Source organism: Telopea speciosissima, chromosome 2 (assembly GCF_018873765.1).
Source record: "Telopea speciosissima isolate NSW1024214 ecotype Mountain lineage chromosome 2, Tspe_v1, whole genome shotgun sequence".
NCBI classification, from domain to species: domain Eukaryota; kingdom Viridiplantae; phylum Streptophyta; class Magnoliopsida; order Proteales; family Proteaceae; genus Telopea; species Telopea speciosissima.
The window spans coordinates 60132372-60148141 of record NC_057917.1 but is presented as its reverse complement, the minus strand read 5'-3'; the positions used below and the strand labels follow the sequence as shown (position 1 = coordinate 60148141).

The 15770-nt window shown below is 38.9% G+C and overlaps 1 non-coding gene across 1 annotated transcript; it reads right to left on the bottom strand.

Moving 5' to 3' along the window:
- Positions 1-2047: 2047 nt before the first annotated feature.
- TRNAT-AGU lies at positions 2048-2121 on the bottom strand. Its single transcript has one exon. It is a non-coding gene; the product is annotated as a tRNA-Thr (tRNA).
- Between the last annotated feature and the right edge of the window lie 13649 nt (positions 2122-15770).

Here is a 15770-nt window from a genome sequence, read left to right as displayed (position 1 = left end):
GTCGATTCGGAATATAAAACGAGTAAGAGAAGAACTGAAAAATTAGGTTGACAGGAAAGCGACTGCAGGATTTAGGGAGAGAACAAAGAGTAATAAGAGCTTCAAAGACCCTCTCTCTTGGGTTCTTGCCAGGTCAAGCGTGCCACGTGGCATAAATGGCGAGGGACAAGATCAAAGTCCAGCACCTGATTGTTATCCAGTCTTTTTGTGCTTTCTTTTCTCAGATTTTTTATTTATGGGAAGTAGTTTTCAGTCCGGGAGTGTGGCCTACGCCAGCACTCCCATGTAATTTGGATCATCTATTGCCGAGTTGCCCGATAGGACCGTGTTGCCCAGACACGATGCTGCGTGCAACGTCTACTTTACCCCTACCCAAGCGCTTTGCCCGAGTAGGGGTAAGGCAGATTGAACGCAGCACCATGTCTGGGCAGCACGGTCCTACCGGTAGCTCGACAGTATAGGATTTCGATCCCACTCCCATGTGTCTATCTCTCCTTCTCAAAACAAGGGGGTAGAGGTATCTTTTCAAATGGGGAGGAGAGGGATAGACTCGGGAACCAGGAAATTATCCTCTCCAATTCCTTAAAGCGTGGCATGCGGCAGTACTAGATGTCAACACCTGGCAGTTGTTGCATCCAACGGTCCATATCAATGAGATCGGACCATTGGATGCAGAAGCTGACAGGTGTCGACATCTCCACCTAGCACTGCCGCACTGTCACACTTTAGGAATTGAAGAGGATAATAATTCGATAGACTCATGAGAGTGCTGGCATAGGCCACACTCTCGGACAGAGAACATTCTCCCTTTATTTATGTTCCTCCTGTTTTTCTTTTATTTTCTAAAATGAAATAAAAACTTTCTCCAAAACACACCCGTCGATAATTCTTTTGGAGGAAAAACCCACATATCGTTCCTAGACGGGTTGTCTGTACTCCGTAGCTCTTACTAAAAAAATAAGTTTACGTTTGGATGCCAAGAAAAAAAAAGACAAAATCATGAAGATGCGATGATTAATTTATGAGTCTATCACTCTCCTCAAATCTAATTTTACAAAATCATGAACGTGCAATGATTAATTTATGAGCCTATCTCTTTCCTCAAATTCAAAATTTTTTAATATTTTCTTGACATCTAAACATAGCCTGAGAAAAAGACTAGCTGTAACTTTGTCCTTTTAGTCCTGACGATGAGCCACTAAAACTAAATGTCTATTCTTTTTTAAAATATGGGAAGCAGTTTTCCATCCTGGAGTATGGCATACGCCAGCACTCCCATGTGTCTATATCTCTCATCCTTAAAACCAGGGGGCAGAGGTGTCTTTTCACATGGGGAGGAGAGAGATAGATTCATGGGAGTGCTGGCGTAGGCCACACTCCCGGACAGAGATCTTTTTCCCTTAAAATATTTACAGGTACACTAATAGAAATAGTATTAAAAATCAAATAACCAAGAAATAGCTCCCATGACTAGCATGATCTATTTCCCTAAGTTAGTCATTTAATCAAATCTTGACAGCCAACCCACACTTCTATTCTTTTCCATTCATGCGCTTGTGCCCCTATAGTCCTTCCTATAATCTCTTGACTTCTGATTCTTGAGCACATCCTGAAAAGCCACAATCCATATATGTCACAACAATTTTAGAGTGAAAAAATCCTGCAATTATATCAAAACAAGGAGCATCTATTAAAAAATGTCAAAAAAATTTTACATGTAGACCCACAGGTCTTCTGCTCGCATGTCACTTTAACGCAAACAGAATGTGTCAATTGGCAAAATAAAGGGAAAAAGAATGTTAACCAATCGCATGGTTACTCCACCCAGAAATAGGAGCATGTAAAAAGACTGTTCAGCCACCATTGAAATCGAAAATCTAATCCAAACCAATGACTCTATACGCATATCAAAGGTTAAAAAGAGAAAGGAATGGTTGGTACAAAAGGCAAGTACTTTATGAATAAATCCTGCAATTGGACCAAAATTAGGAGCATCTATTATACATTATAAAAACTTGATAGAAATTTAAGTAAATTGAAAAATGCATGCTTTCATTGAGAGTTGAACTCAAGACCTCCCGCTTACTAAACGGGTGCTCTAACCAACTGAGCTATGAAAGCGTTGGTCGTAAAGGTATTGAATTACTTATATAAAATTGTAGCAGCACAGTTTTCTGCACTCAGAAGGTTGAGGTTGGGTCAGCTAAGGGTCTCTGTTTCTTATATGCCTCTTAATTCGTTGTTGATTTTAATGGCAATCGTGGCCATAGGTGAGAAAGCATGTCTCCAATAGTCCCTTTGTTAAGACAAAGAAGACTTGAAAAGGACTCCTTTACCACAAGAGCTGTAGCTCGTCTTCTAGGAGCCTAGAATGCCTAGGGTGCATCCAACTGTTGGACTGTGCCGTACACATCCATAGGCATGCGCCGAGATGTGTATGGCACAATTCAACCGTTGGATGCCCCCTGTCCGCGGTTCCCTGGAGCCAATCCTGATTCGGAGGTGTGTGCTTGCTATTGAATTGAAATTCAACTATTAAAACAAGAAGGTGACATGGAGACATGGATGTGCTCCGTCCTCCACATAAGTCGATGTCAGTCTTTTTGGATTTCATGTGATCCATTTTTTTGTGGGTACGATTCTTATTCATATTTGTCTCATCTGATTCAGATATAATTATATCACCTTTTACTCTTAAATAAAAATTGATGAAAGAAACATAATATCAATGATTGTAAGATGACGTGTACCATGGGACAGCATGCCCTTCTTTTTCACTAAGTAATATTAGGTTTTGTAATTGATTGAAAAGTCAATGTAATATGTCTTGGGCTACTAGAAAAAAGAAAGGGAAATACAAGTCCAATATGTGGTGACCTTATAGTTAAGCCATAAATGTCTATAGAAAACTTGCTTATAAATTGTTGGAAGGGCAAATCATCAACTTCCACATAATAGAAAATTATTGGCTGCGGATAGAGGGAATAGAACATGCATGTTGCTCATATTAGAGTAATCTATGTCGGGATTTTCTTATTGACAATCTTTAAGGTGTCAAATAATTTGTAATCTTATATTTTTATATAACAACATGCTTATAAATTGTTAGAAGGGTAAATCATCAACTTCCACAGAGTAGAAAACTATTGGTTGCGGGTAAGGGGGAATAGAACATGTTTCTCATATTAGAGTAACCTATATCGAGATTTTTTTATTAACACCAATAATTTGTAATCATATATACAACTTGCTCGCACCAAATTTAATATACTCATGCATATATGTTAAACATAATCAACCCTGATTAGTTCTTAGAATCTCTCAGATCTCGTCTCTCTTTCATCATATGTTGTTATTCTACAAAAGTTCTTTTAATTACTATGTATTTTATAGGTCATTTGCTATTATATATTAGAACGTGGTACATCAGGGTTACAAAGCCTGTAAGAGACCAGAACCTCAAACAAATAAGAATATAAGACATTTAAGGACTAAGTAAGAGATGGCAAACATCCATTGGTAAAACATCAAACCAAAATTTATTATAATTTAATCACTAATTTCTTTTTAAACCAGAAGCTGACAGTGCAGTTTTAGTTATGAATATTGGATTGACTGTATCGGCTGATTCGTTTCAATGTCGGCTATCATAAATATTGATACAAATCGGTAGTATCGGTAAAAAATGGATTGTTTTTTGGAATTTTCATCCGATTCAGATCAATTCGATCTGATCCGTATCAATATCATATCGGTCTTGGCAGCAACCGATACCGTTTACTAAATTCCTGTTGTGAGGCCTTAAATAAAGTAAAAGAGAAATTGAGATTTGAGATGGAAAAAGATGGGAGAAGATTTTTCTTTGGTAGAAAGATGAGAGAAGTTGAAAGGAGGCAAATACCGAGTAGGAGGGGGGAAGTGATGGGGGCATTAAAGGCCTATCATGAGTCATAATATGGAGAGAGACATCTATGATTCTGAATAATATTAAATGGATCGTTTACCCAAAAAAATAAAAAAATAATAATAGTATTAAATGGATAACCACTTTCAAGTTTCAAATTAAATAACGGGAAAGCTACTAATACGAGTATTTAATATTTATATTTTTAGAAAAAAATTTAATAAAAAATCTTATGTGAATATATAAAAAATCTAATGTGAGTAGGCATAGGAAACGCCTCACGTTCATAAAGACTAGGGGCTGCAACAAGGTTGGGTTGGGCCGGGTTTTTTAAAACCCCAGTTCAACCCTGAGTCCTCTTAGCTGGACTCAGGCCCGGCCTTGACTCAGAGCCTAAAAAATCCAACCTAGACTCGCATTCAGGGTCGGACCGAGTTGACCATAATTGGCCCTGATCATGGAGTGGGGGAAGGGAGGGATCTTTATCACCTCCAGTTGGCTGCCCGGCCCAGTTCCCTAGTTCCTCTAACAAAGAGGGGCTGAAATGACCTCTCTACCCATGCCCAAACACTCTGCCCGGGTGGGGTCCACCATCCCCCTATTAGAGGAACTGGGGAACTGGGCCGGTCAACAAACTGGAGGTGATAATTTTCCGGGAAGGGAGAGATGCATGGGCTGGACTGAATCGGGGAGAAAATTATCAGTTGTACATAAAATAACACTATAATAAAATATATTTATAATTTATTATCTTTATATATAATATATTATATAACAAAATATGTGTGACATTTAAAGTTTATAGTAGTATAACTTGAAATAGGTTTGGGATGGGCTGGATCGGGCTCAGCCTAAGGCCTCAACCCTGGCCCGACCTGACCCTGACTGAGAGCCAAAAATTTTTAGCCCTGACCCGCCCTTAGGGTTAGGTATCTCAGCCCAAGTCATGTTCGGGTTCAGGGCGGGTTCGGGCCAACATGGCCAAACTTGCACCCCTAATGGTTAGTGTACATGCTAATTCCCAAGCTCTTATTCGTTACTTAGTTGGTGAATCGAAACAACCATCGATAGAATTTTTCAATGTTATCAGTGATATAAGGTTTGTAAAGGAGTTTAAAACTTGGAAACCGACTCTCCTACGAAAGGATAAGGTTGCGTACATTTACCCCTCTCAGACCCTATAATAGTGGGAACCTCATGTAGTAGGACACTTTGAGAAATGAGTCCTTTCTCTTTTGTGTTTTTTCACTCTGATTGTAGGCTAACTCTCATGCTCATGGTCTAGTTAGGTGGATTTTATGCTACCCAAGGTCGGGTCTTTGGGTCTCTTCTTCTTCGTAGGAACTCATACCTATTGTACGATCTTTTTTACCCTTTGAGAATGAATAAAAATATAAAATTTACTCCATAAATAGATTTGTACTCCCTCCCACCCCCACCACAACACCTCCCCCCAAAAAAAAAATGAAAAAGAAAAGCAAAACCGAAACATAAAACTTGATTTTAAAAAGAATACCAAAAAAAGAAGGAAGTTAGTATACATCATCAGTAGTATGAGAAACCAAAACCAATATTTTTTTCTATAATATGGTTGTTGCGAATGGAAACTTTCGATGCTTGGTTCGCCCACGGATGAGCCTACAAAAATCAAGTGATGAGCACAAGAGAACCGATGTGGCTCCGGCCTAGGACTCTCCGACGCTCAAGTTAGATCACCAGTGCAACAGCGTAACAGCTAGTAAAAAGTGAGATGTCGAATTGTGCTTCATACCTGGGTATTTATAGAGTATGGATGAGGTGAGGCGGTTGGGAGAGTCCTAGTAGGGTAGGAGTTCTTCTTTTGGAAGGCTCTCTAGCATAGAGCGGAGTGGAGAGCTATTTTCGGGGTCAAACTCCTATTAAAATAAGAGTCCATGTAGAGTGTGATTCCGTATCGCGCTGGGATCGTGGCTCGATCCTTATTCCAGGATATTCAGGCGGTGCTGACGTGGCACCCCGATTTCTGGCAGGCCGTCGTGATGACCTTGGTGGAGGGCTCAGCCTAGGAGCTCGGCCATGGAGGTCGGCCATGGGAGGTCGATCTCGGTAGTCACCTCGACCTTGCTATCCTGGGTATGCTCGGACAGAAGTTTATGGCTGACCTGAGTGAGCTCGGCTCGGAGCTCGGATTAGCCGGGCTAAAGTGTGTAAACTCGGCTCAGAGCTCGGCCTCAGCTTGGCTAACTTGTGTGAGCTCGGCTCTGGTAGGCGACCTATCAGGGATATGGTTGACCCGGTTTCCTACTCAGCCCAGTTCGGTTCTTGGACTGACATCAAGTCGGCCACGTGGCAGCTTCTAATTGGTGAGGTGACTCTGTGCTTTATCAATGTTAATTCAATCAATATCCAAACTAAGTATGTGTCCATCTCAACATCTAATAATGTGTTAATTAAATCTCATTTCTTTAAATACTAAAATAGAACTTTATTTGAAGAGCTTGTATTGCTTAAAAAACAAAGAGAAAGCCATAATGAAAGATGAGACTACAAAATTGAGATGGCAACCAATTGACATTTGGCAATTCAAATGGATTCTCTATATATCTTATGGTGAAAATGACGAAATAATCTCCACAGATGACAATAATACTCATTGGTGGTAGAAATCATCTCTGTTTGTTGGTGTCAAAATCTATCTTCAAAATTGCCCGCCGTTGCAATAAAAGTTGTGGTTACCAAAAAAAAATCTTTCTTCTAAATAAGGGAAGAGGGAAAAAATAAAAAGAAAGGAGCAAAAACCAAAACTATATTTTTTAGAAAAAAAGAGCCAGCCCGGGAGAGTGGCAGTTGCCACCCCTGCACTCGGCCAATGGAAGAGGAAGTATGGACATCGATATGGGGACCAAGGGCATGGTGGTCATTTTACACCCATATTATTGATAGGGACCATGCTCCCCCCATATTATTGATAGGGTTTTGCCACCTTTAATTTATCTGTATCCATATGAAAGGAGGCTCTTCAATAACCTATGATGCGGGCTTCTCTCTAGAGTCCCACTATACCAAAAGCAATAGAAACCCTAAACCTTTTTCTTTTTCTTCTTCCTTTGCGCTCCCATGTCGCCACAAGAGAAACATGGGGGCGTAAAAAGGGAAATCCAATCAATTTGTTCAAAATGCCAAAGTCCAATGTATGCTTTTAAAAGCCCAAGTTTGTCACAAACTCATACTTCATATTAATCTTAGCCAAATATGGTTGTACTATTATTTTCCTAATAATTAATTGCTTCTTTGATACTCATTCAAAACCCTACCCAAAACAAAATAGGTACTCTTTCAAAAATTCTAAAAGAGAGATGGAAGAGTGGAAAGAAACCATGGCCATCTATGCCACTTAGACCAAATTCATCCTTGACAGAGATGTGCTCTAGATGAAGGGGAGTCAGAGTGGCCTTGGGAGCTCTCATCCATTTTGTCTATATCTCTCCTCCCACATTAGGAGCAGATGTGTCATTTCATAGGATGAAGGAGAGAGATAGACACAGGGAGATGCTAGCGTAGCCTGGTAGCATTCTTTTTGCCTATATTATTTCTTGTATGTCTTTTTTGTGTAGTTAAAAAAGTAAAGATTTTTTATTTCCATGGCAAACAGTTTGGCTAGAAAGATTGAAGTTGAAAAACCTTGAGAACTGTTAGGTTATAGATATATACATACATAAGGCAAAAAGAACGCTGCTTGGTCATGTGGTTCCTACACCTAGACACATGAGTGTGCTAAATTACCATCCAACCCCTCCAAAAATTAAAAAAAAAAATCATCTGTATTGATGCTCTTATGTGGACTCTCATTGACATCCACGTTGTTACAGGAGCTACACGACGAAGCAGCAATATCTTGCCCCATACATAATTGTTCAACCCTAAGATGCCCTTTTCCCACCCCTCATGTGCAAGCTTATAGAGGATCCACAAATTAGGTTTTTGTCTTTATAATTGACATAATTAATATTCTAGTCATGACTTGGCAATCCACATGGATAGATCGGAGATCCAATTTTTTTTATATCTTTTGCCCATCAAGTGAATGGAATTTTCAATTCTAAAACACCTGTGCTCAACCCATTGAATCATTCTACCTAACCATCCAATTCTACTGTTTTTAATGTGTCCATGGCCATTCAAATTATCCCAATTATTGATGAGGGGATGAGCTTTGACAAGCCTACCCTTTACCAATTTAATAATTGAAGAGACTAGAATTCAGTACCTAACTTAAGACAATTTAGCCTTACCCGCAGCATCCGCCTGATTTCCATTCTTGAGCTGTTGAGCACAAGGTTTAAAAATTGGGATTGGATCAACTGATTCCGATTCTTACCGATTTGTTTCAACTTATGCCATTCCAAAATCTTTTTGTAAGGGTAACTTTACATCTATAGTGACCGATTCTTCATTGATCCTGAATTATTTTGATCCGGGTTCAATCGAAATCAATTAGGGTTCTGATTTTAGGTTTTTAAACCTGCTTGGACGTTACAATGTGGAAGATGAAATATAAGTTTTCAACAATCATGGAGTGAAATTTGACTAAATCGTTGTACATTGTATAGACAGGGCCTTCAGGCTAAGGAGTCAGCAATGTCATTGGCCAAACCATCGTACACTGCCTAATACCACTCTCTATTCATTTTTTTAGGCCGCTTTAAAAAGGCATATGTAGGAGTAGGCCAGTGAAACTAGCTCACATATATTTAAAGCCTACCCTTGTCTAATGCCTTGTCAAGTGAATACAATCAATAAAGTACCAAGTTGGAATTGACATTTTCAGTTAGGCCCTCTTTGGTATGATTAATTTGTTTCGGAACGTGATTGATATAATTTTTTTCACACCTTATTTCTATGAAACTAAAATCCATTTTCAATAGAAATCCTGAAATAGTTGAAGGGAAATTTCTTCTATTTCGGAAGAAATCCATTTCAATTATTTCATGCTAAAACCCTTTAATGAATATGTATTTATAATGAAGGTAAATATGTCATTTGACATTTGTAATAGGAATGAAGCTAAAACAAACAAGCATCTCTCTAACTCAACTCTTTCTATAACCCTTGACCCACCCAAGAAATAATAATAGGGGAGTGTGGTCCCTGTGCGTTCGGGGGCCAATGAGAATGCATAGAAGCATCTTGGGGGAGGGGCGAGAAGGTCATTTTATCCCCTGCGTTTGGGCGTGGGCGGTACACTCGCCTGTAGACACCTCAGTATGTCAGCCCCGGAGGCTTCTCGTGATGATGATGAGCATCTTTCAAGGCATAGAGTATGGGTATCTGTAGACCATATAGGGTAAATGTCCACTTCCTTGAATTTGCCCACAAATCATTCACCCAAAATATCCTGAGAGGCAGAACCCTGCAAACCCTCATACGGTTCACCGAAGTCAAAACACAAGCATCTGGACATTCCAAGCCACCCTTGGAAAGGCTAGACCCAACCCAGTTCAATTTGGAACCAACCTAATCCAGCACAAAACAAGCCCAGAATGCAGTCTCGATACCCACACCTGAGGTCAATAGCCAAAAGGCCCGAGTCAACATTGACCCTCCTCTTGTTAATGTCAAACAACACATTTTGAATGTATATGTACACTCGACATTCAAAATTCATCAATCAACAATGAACAACCTCTGAGTAGACATTGAGGCTTGTTCATCAACACCATGTCGATGTAGACTCCCACTCTCTTCGATGTCAATTCCTGTTTAATCTGAGACATCCAAAACTTATCATGTTTGACCGAGATTTTGATTTCTTTCGCGACTAAGCCCCATTTTGGCAATTTGGATCTGAATTTTGGCTTCCTTAGGCCTCTATAAACCCTAACTTTGTCAACAAAACAGTTGTCTACACCCCATTGCCAAATTTGTTGGCAAAACTCCCATCGTCGATGCAAAGACTCCTCACAAGATGGTCCTTAATTAGTTCATAGACTCTTTATTTGAAGCTTAGAATCACTACGTTTTAGTGAGTTTTGAGTGCTATGATGAAGTGCTATCCAAGGGAAAGCCGACTCAGCCCCTACAAGCGGCAATATGATCCTCAAACACTCCTCCCTCCCCTAAGTCACAAGAGGAAAGCCTCCCACTTTTGTTCTTAAGTCTCATCTCCATTAGGTAAATCCCCCCTTTTCTCCACCCTTTTAATTTGACTTATTTTCTCACCCCTTCTCTTTTATTTTGCATCTTAAAGGGAGGTGTGTGATTTCAACTCTTTAGATGGTCATCACACACACACAAACCTCCTTGCTGAGATATTTAGCATGTCCTCTTCCCGTAGATTAGATCTTGTAGACACTGAATTTTGTCACCCCCGGACGATGATGACAACAGGACACGAACAGACATCGGTATCTCTCTCAAGAAGGACTCTTGTCCCTACATCTAAATCAAATCACCCTAACATCCCTCAAATGACTTATAAGACCCTTTTACCAAATGCTGAAGGAGATACTAATCACCCTCCCCCACCACAGCGGTCGTGGACTCCTTCCCACGGCGTCGTAGGCTCCTTCCACAGCACCGTAGGCTCCTTCCCACGGCACCGTGGGGATGTGTATCGGATTTCCACGGCGCCACGAGGGGATGTGACATCAGCTTGTTGACGTCACCCACGATGCCGTAGAAAAGTCCCCCACGGCGCCGTGGAGGACTTATCTGGCCAGGAGAGAGAGGGGACCCCTCCCTATAAATAGGAGGGTCCCCCTCCCTCATTTGACAAGCTTTTCTCGGGTAAGGAGACCCACCAGGGCTTGTTTTGCCCCCTTTTCACCCTCTTTTCCTCTGTCTTTCCCTCGTGAGTATGTGAGTGAGTGAAGTTCTTCGACGTGGGTAGATCCTTCGGTTACCCATCCAAGCATAGAGCGATTCTGCTCTTGGGTATTGTTATCCTGTCAATGTAAGGAAAACGAAAAACCCCCTTCACAGCCGTTATTCTGTTTGTATACAGATAATGAGAATCTCTTATATAGCCGTTACTCTGCCCGAAGTCTGAGGGACAAAACTCATCTCGTATAGTCTCATCCTGTCCGACAAGAAAGAGACAAGCTGATCGTCCGTCTCCACCTGAGCCGTGGGACATCACATATTTTGCCCTCAGTGCGCTTTCATTTATTTCTTGCATTTCTAGACAGGTATCTGTCTCTTTCCCTCTCATTATTTTTGGCATAATGTAGACAATTAAAGTAACTCGTTTTAGTGTACATAGTAAATGATTTTTCTTTCTTTGTCATGATTAGTGCATCATAACTTAGCCTTACATGTTAGTATAAGATATATTATTAAGGGAGAATATTCAAAAACCAGCATCTAGTAGAAAGATCGGTTTATCCGGGCGAGGTGGGTGCCTAACACCTTCCCACCCTCGTAACCTGACTACTTACCCTGAATCTCTGACCAGACCATATGGAATCACGTAGCCCTTTCCGCTAACCCCGGATGGGGCTATACCCATTGGGTCCTAGGCCCTAACCCTAGGTGGCGACTCCATTCCTTTATAAAGCATGAACCCAATCCCCATGATGATATATCTCGAACGATACGCCATTGTACATCGAAGCCAATCTTTATCGCCATAAGGTGATGAACCCTCGTCCCGAGGACCACGGTACTTACAGATCTCTTTCATGCATGTCTCCTCCCCCCTTTATCTTATCTCTCCTTAGATGTGCTTTGCATGACTTGATGCTTGCATGCCTTATTTTGATTTCCTCATCTTTCTTGCAATATTTAGCATGTTCATTCATCACCTTTCATGATTCCCAAACCCCATAATCACCCATGCATAATAGGCTCATACCTCCATATATCACCATATTTTAATTCTCTCTCATGCATGTATGTGGACTAGGCTTTTTTCCTTATTCTCTCCATATCTCTATCGCTATTGCATGATTGTTATTTTAGTTTAGCATCTTGTCATCACCATCTCATTCATTCATATATGATGTTATATGCAATATATTTTAGTTCTCTCATACAGCTATTCTTATTTATTTTCTTGTATACTAACCCTTCCCTGCAGCTAAACCTTCGGGTATATCTCCCTCACTCTCCGTTGTACTTTTACCCCTTTTTTTCTCCTTTTTTCGTATGTCTTTCTTTCCCTAAGCCTATTATACTATTAGCCTAGCCAAGTAATAGAAATATTGGCTTGACCGGGTGGACTGGGGTGCATAATATCTTCCTCGGATTGTAACATGACTCGTACCTAGACCGAAGGGTTGATCAATCCTCAATGGGCATTCCAGGAATTAACTTTACTTTACGGGACCTAGACCCTATTCTAGGTGGTGACTCCAACATCTAATTCACTTCTTTCTCTCTCTCTCTCTCTCTCTTCTCCCTAAGGACGGATGAGATGGAGGACACGTGGCAATCCCCTGCCACCGCCGTTTATCCTCACATCCCCCACAGAGAACTTTTTCTCCATAATAATAATAAGAGATTGAGTTCCATGTTCGGATGCGTTACATTCACTAGCTTTCTTGTGTCTCTCTCTCCTCTCAAAATAGAGGTAGATATGTCAATTCATAGAGGGGAGGAGAGATATAGACACTAGTAGGTGCTAACATATGCTACGTAGCTTGACAACATTTTTTTTCATAATAATAATAAGGGAAGTGTTCTCTATCTAGGAGTATAGCTCTTATGCCTGCGTGAGACCCAATCAATGTCCCACTTTTGGTTTAATCTATTAGGGGCAAGGAGGTCATTTTATAGGGAGGAAGAGAGAAACACAGACATAAGGGTGTAGACGTAGAAGCCATGCTCCTGAACAGGAAACTTTCTTCCTAATAATAATAATATAAGGGCTCTCCTTGGTGTGATTCTAAAGAGAGCCCTTATTATTAATTTTGTTAATTATTAGTATTATCATTATCTGTTGGATTTATTGCAGTTGATATATGTGTCCATCAAACCCAATTTAATTTGGTTAAATTAATTAATATATTTCTTATATTATGTGCTTGTTGTAATTGTTATATTTTGTGCAATAACCCAAAAAGTATCACTTATTGTTCACAACTATGGACATACTTGGGTACTCTGCTCTAGGGTTACTGTATTGTATGTTTTCTAATATTGATTGAATGGAAATATAAATACGGGGCACTTTAATGTAGTGAACATTGATACATTGAAATTCTTGATGGTTTCACTATCGTTTGTTTTTTGACAACAGAAATTTAGGTAGTTACTTTTTACTCTCTTTGAGAGGCACTTACTATTACATTTGTATTTTGTGTGCTTGTGGTAAACCAAAGGTTGATGTCTACCGACAGAATTGACTACACACCGACAACTTGGTGTACACAGTATGAATGGTGATTGGCGTGACACTCAACAAGGTTACTACTGTTCGTTAAGGGAGAATATCCATGTTTGTGAGTTGTTGGACACTAGTAGGTGCTAATGTATGCTACGTAGCTTGACAACATTTTTTCCCGTAATAATAATAAGGGAAGTGTTCTCTATCTAGGAGTATAGCTCCTATGCCTGCGTGAGATCCAATCAATGTCCCACTTTTGGTTTAATCTATTAGGGCCAAGGATGTCATTTTATAGGGAGGAAGAGAGAAACACAGACATAAGGGTGTAGGCGTAGAAGCCGTGCTCTTGAATAGAAAACTTTCTTCCTAATAATAATAATAATAATATAAGGGCTCTCCTTGGTGTGATTCCAAAGAGAGCCCTTATTATTAATTTTGTTAATTATTAGTATTATCATTATCTGTTGGATTTATTGCACTTGATATATGTGTCCATCAAACCCAATTTAATTTGGTTAAATTAATTAATTATATTTCTTATATTATGTGCTTGTTGTAATTGTAATGAATTTGCAAAAGTAATTTTTTATTATATTATATTAAATTAAATATATTTGACAAAATGTGTTGGGGTCTAATTACTGGTCATGATACTCCTGTAGTTAATTGCGGTGGACCCATTTGCATGGCAATGATTTTTGTACAATGGTCGCAAGTCTACTGTGGATCATGGTTGTGGTGGGGAGAAAGTGTAATGAAAATATTTACCACTAGGATTTTTCAAGTTACGCCTTTTATTGAAATATTTTTTGTGTAATTAATGATAACTTAAGAGGCTACCTTATACATCACTTGGCGCGATATTATCCGTTAGATTGTAATCTCCTGAGTAGACTTCATCTATTCAAGAGAAATTTGGCACAAACCCTAAATTGCACTACAATTATTATTTTCACAATATTATCTTAGAGAAGAGAGAGACAACTATTTTTTGGTACGAGAAGAGAGAGAGACCTTGTGAGAGAAAAGAAAGCCTTTTTTCCCCTTCAAGCTAAGGTTTCTGCCATTGGAATTGGTGCAATCTAACGAAGTTTGTGACCTCATTTGCTTATGCTAAATAACCTATCAAACACGAAATTGATTTGTTATTACATGTGTTCATTGGGATCATATTACTGCTAAATTTTTGTTATGTATCTGATTTCGTACCGCTTCCGCCGCCGTTTTCATTATTATTATTATCATCACCATAAATAGAGAAAATCTATTCTTAAAATTGGATTATCAAATATATTTCTTGTTCTACAAATATTTTCAATTTATGCAACCAAACAATTTCAATTTCTTGACAGAAAACTATTTATTGACTTAATTTAAGAAATCAATCTAAAATTGATATAGAAATCCAACCAAAGAAAACCTAAGTAAAGGAGGCCAAAGCGCTACCAATGTTCACTACAGTGGGGCTCACAAGAGAGGCTTTAGGGGATGATGTTATATAATGAACTAGGGGTGTCAAAAAGGAGACCGGATCAATTGTTCGATTTGGTATTGATTTTGATTTTTAAGAAATCGTTAAAAGGCGGAAATGGATTAGAACAATTGAAAGAAACTGTTCAAATCGAATTGGAAAAAATAAATAAATAAACTTATTAATTAAATATCCCTTTGTATTTGGCACATATCTTGTGTATGTGAATCAATATTCTACAGATTATTGTTCAACCCCCCCCCCCCAATTATGAATTGGAACAATTAATTTAAATAAAAAAAACAATTAATTATCTTAGATTTGGTGATTTTCGAAAACATCATCTTCCATAGTTATATGGTAACTACTTTTTTTTTTTTTTTTTTAATACGAAAACTAAGATTGAATCATACATAAATGACCGAACTCTCATATGTCCATAGAGTACATAAAACTTTGAACTCAAATACATTATCCATAATCGAAGTAAACATGTTAAAAACATAACTTTTGTTAAAAAAGTCCAAAGAGTAAGCTACATAAACAATATATTGATAGATCACAAGACACGATCAATAAAAACCAATTTGATCAATAGCTTTCGGTATCATTTTGATTTTTATATATAGGTCAAACACCTTCTCAGCCTAATTTTGATCCAACTCAATATATATATAACTAAAGAGGAAAAGGTTCTCTAAACCGCTCAGGGTTTTAGCTTACAATATTGGAGTAGATATCGGCCAATTACAAAACCAATACCATATACGATACGTATTGATCCATATCGCACGTATTTGTTCTCAAAGATGCTGATATTGTACCATTTTACGCTCTGTCCATACCATATCACCGATCTAATATTTGCCAGGTATTGGTGTTGATTGATACTAATATGATATCAAATCCTAAAACCCTAAAACCACTAGGGGAGGGGTTCACTAGTAGTCTTGTCTATCTCTCTCCTCCTCAGATGAAACGACCTTATGACATTGAATATTAGCATTTAGAATCCCTAGGTGAGGACGATGTGTGTCATTAGAAACAACATATAGGAGAGGGACAAGAACACCACCTATGTGCAATAAGTT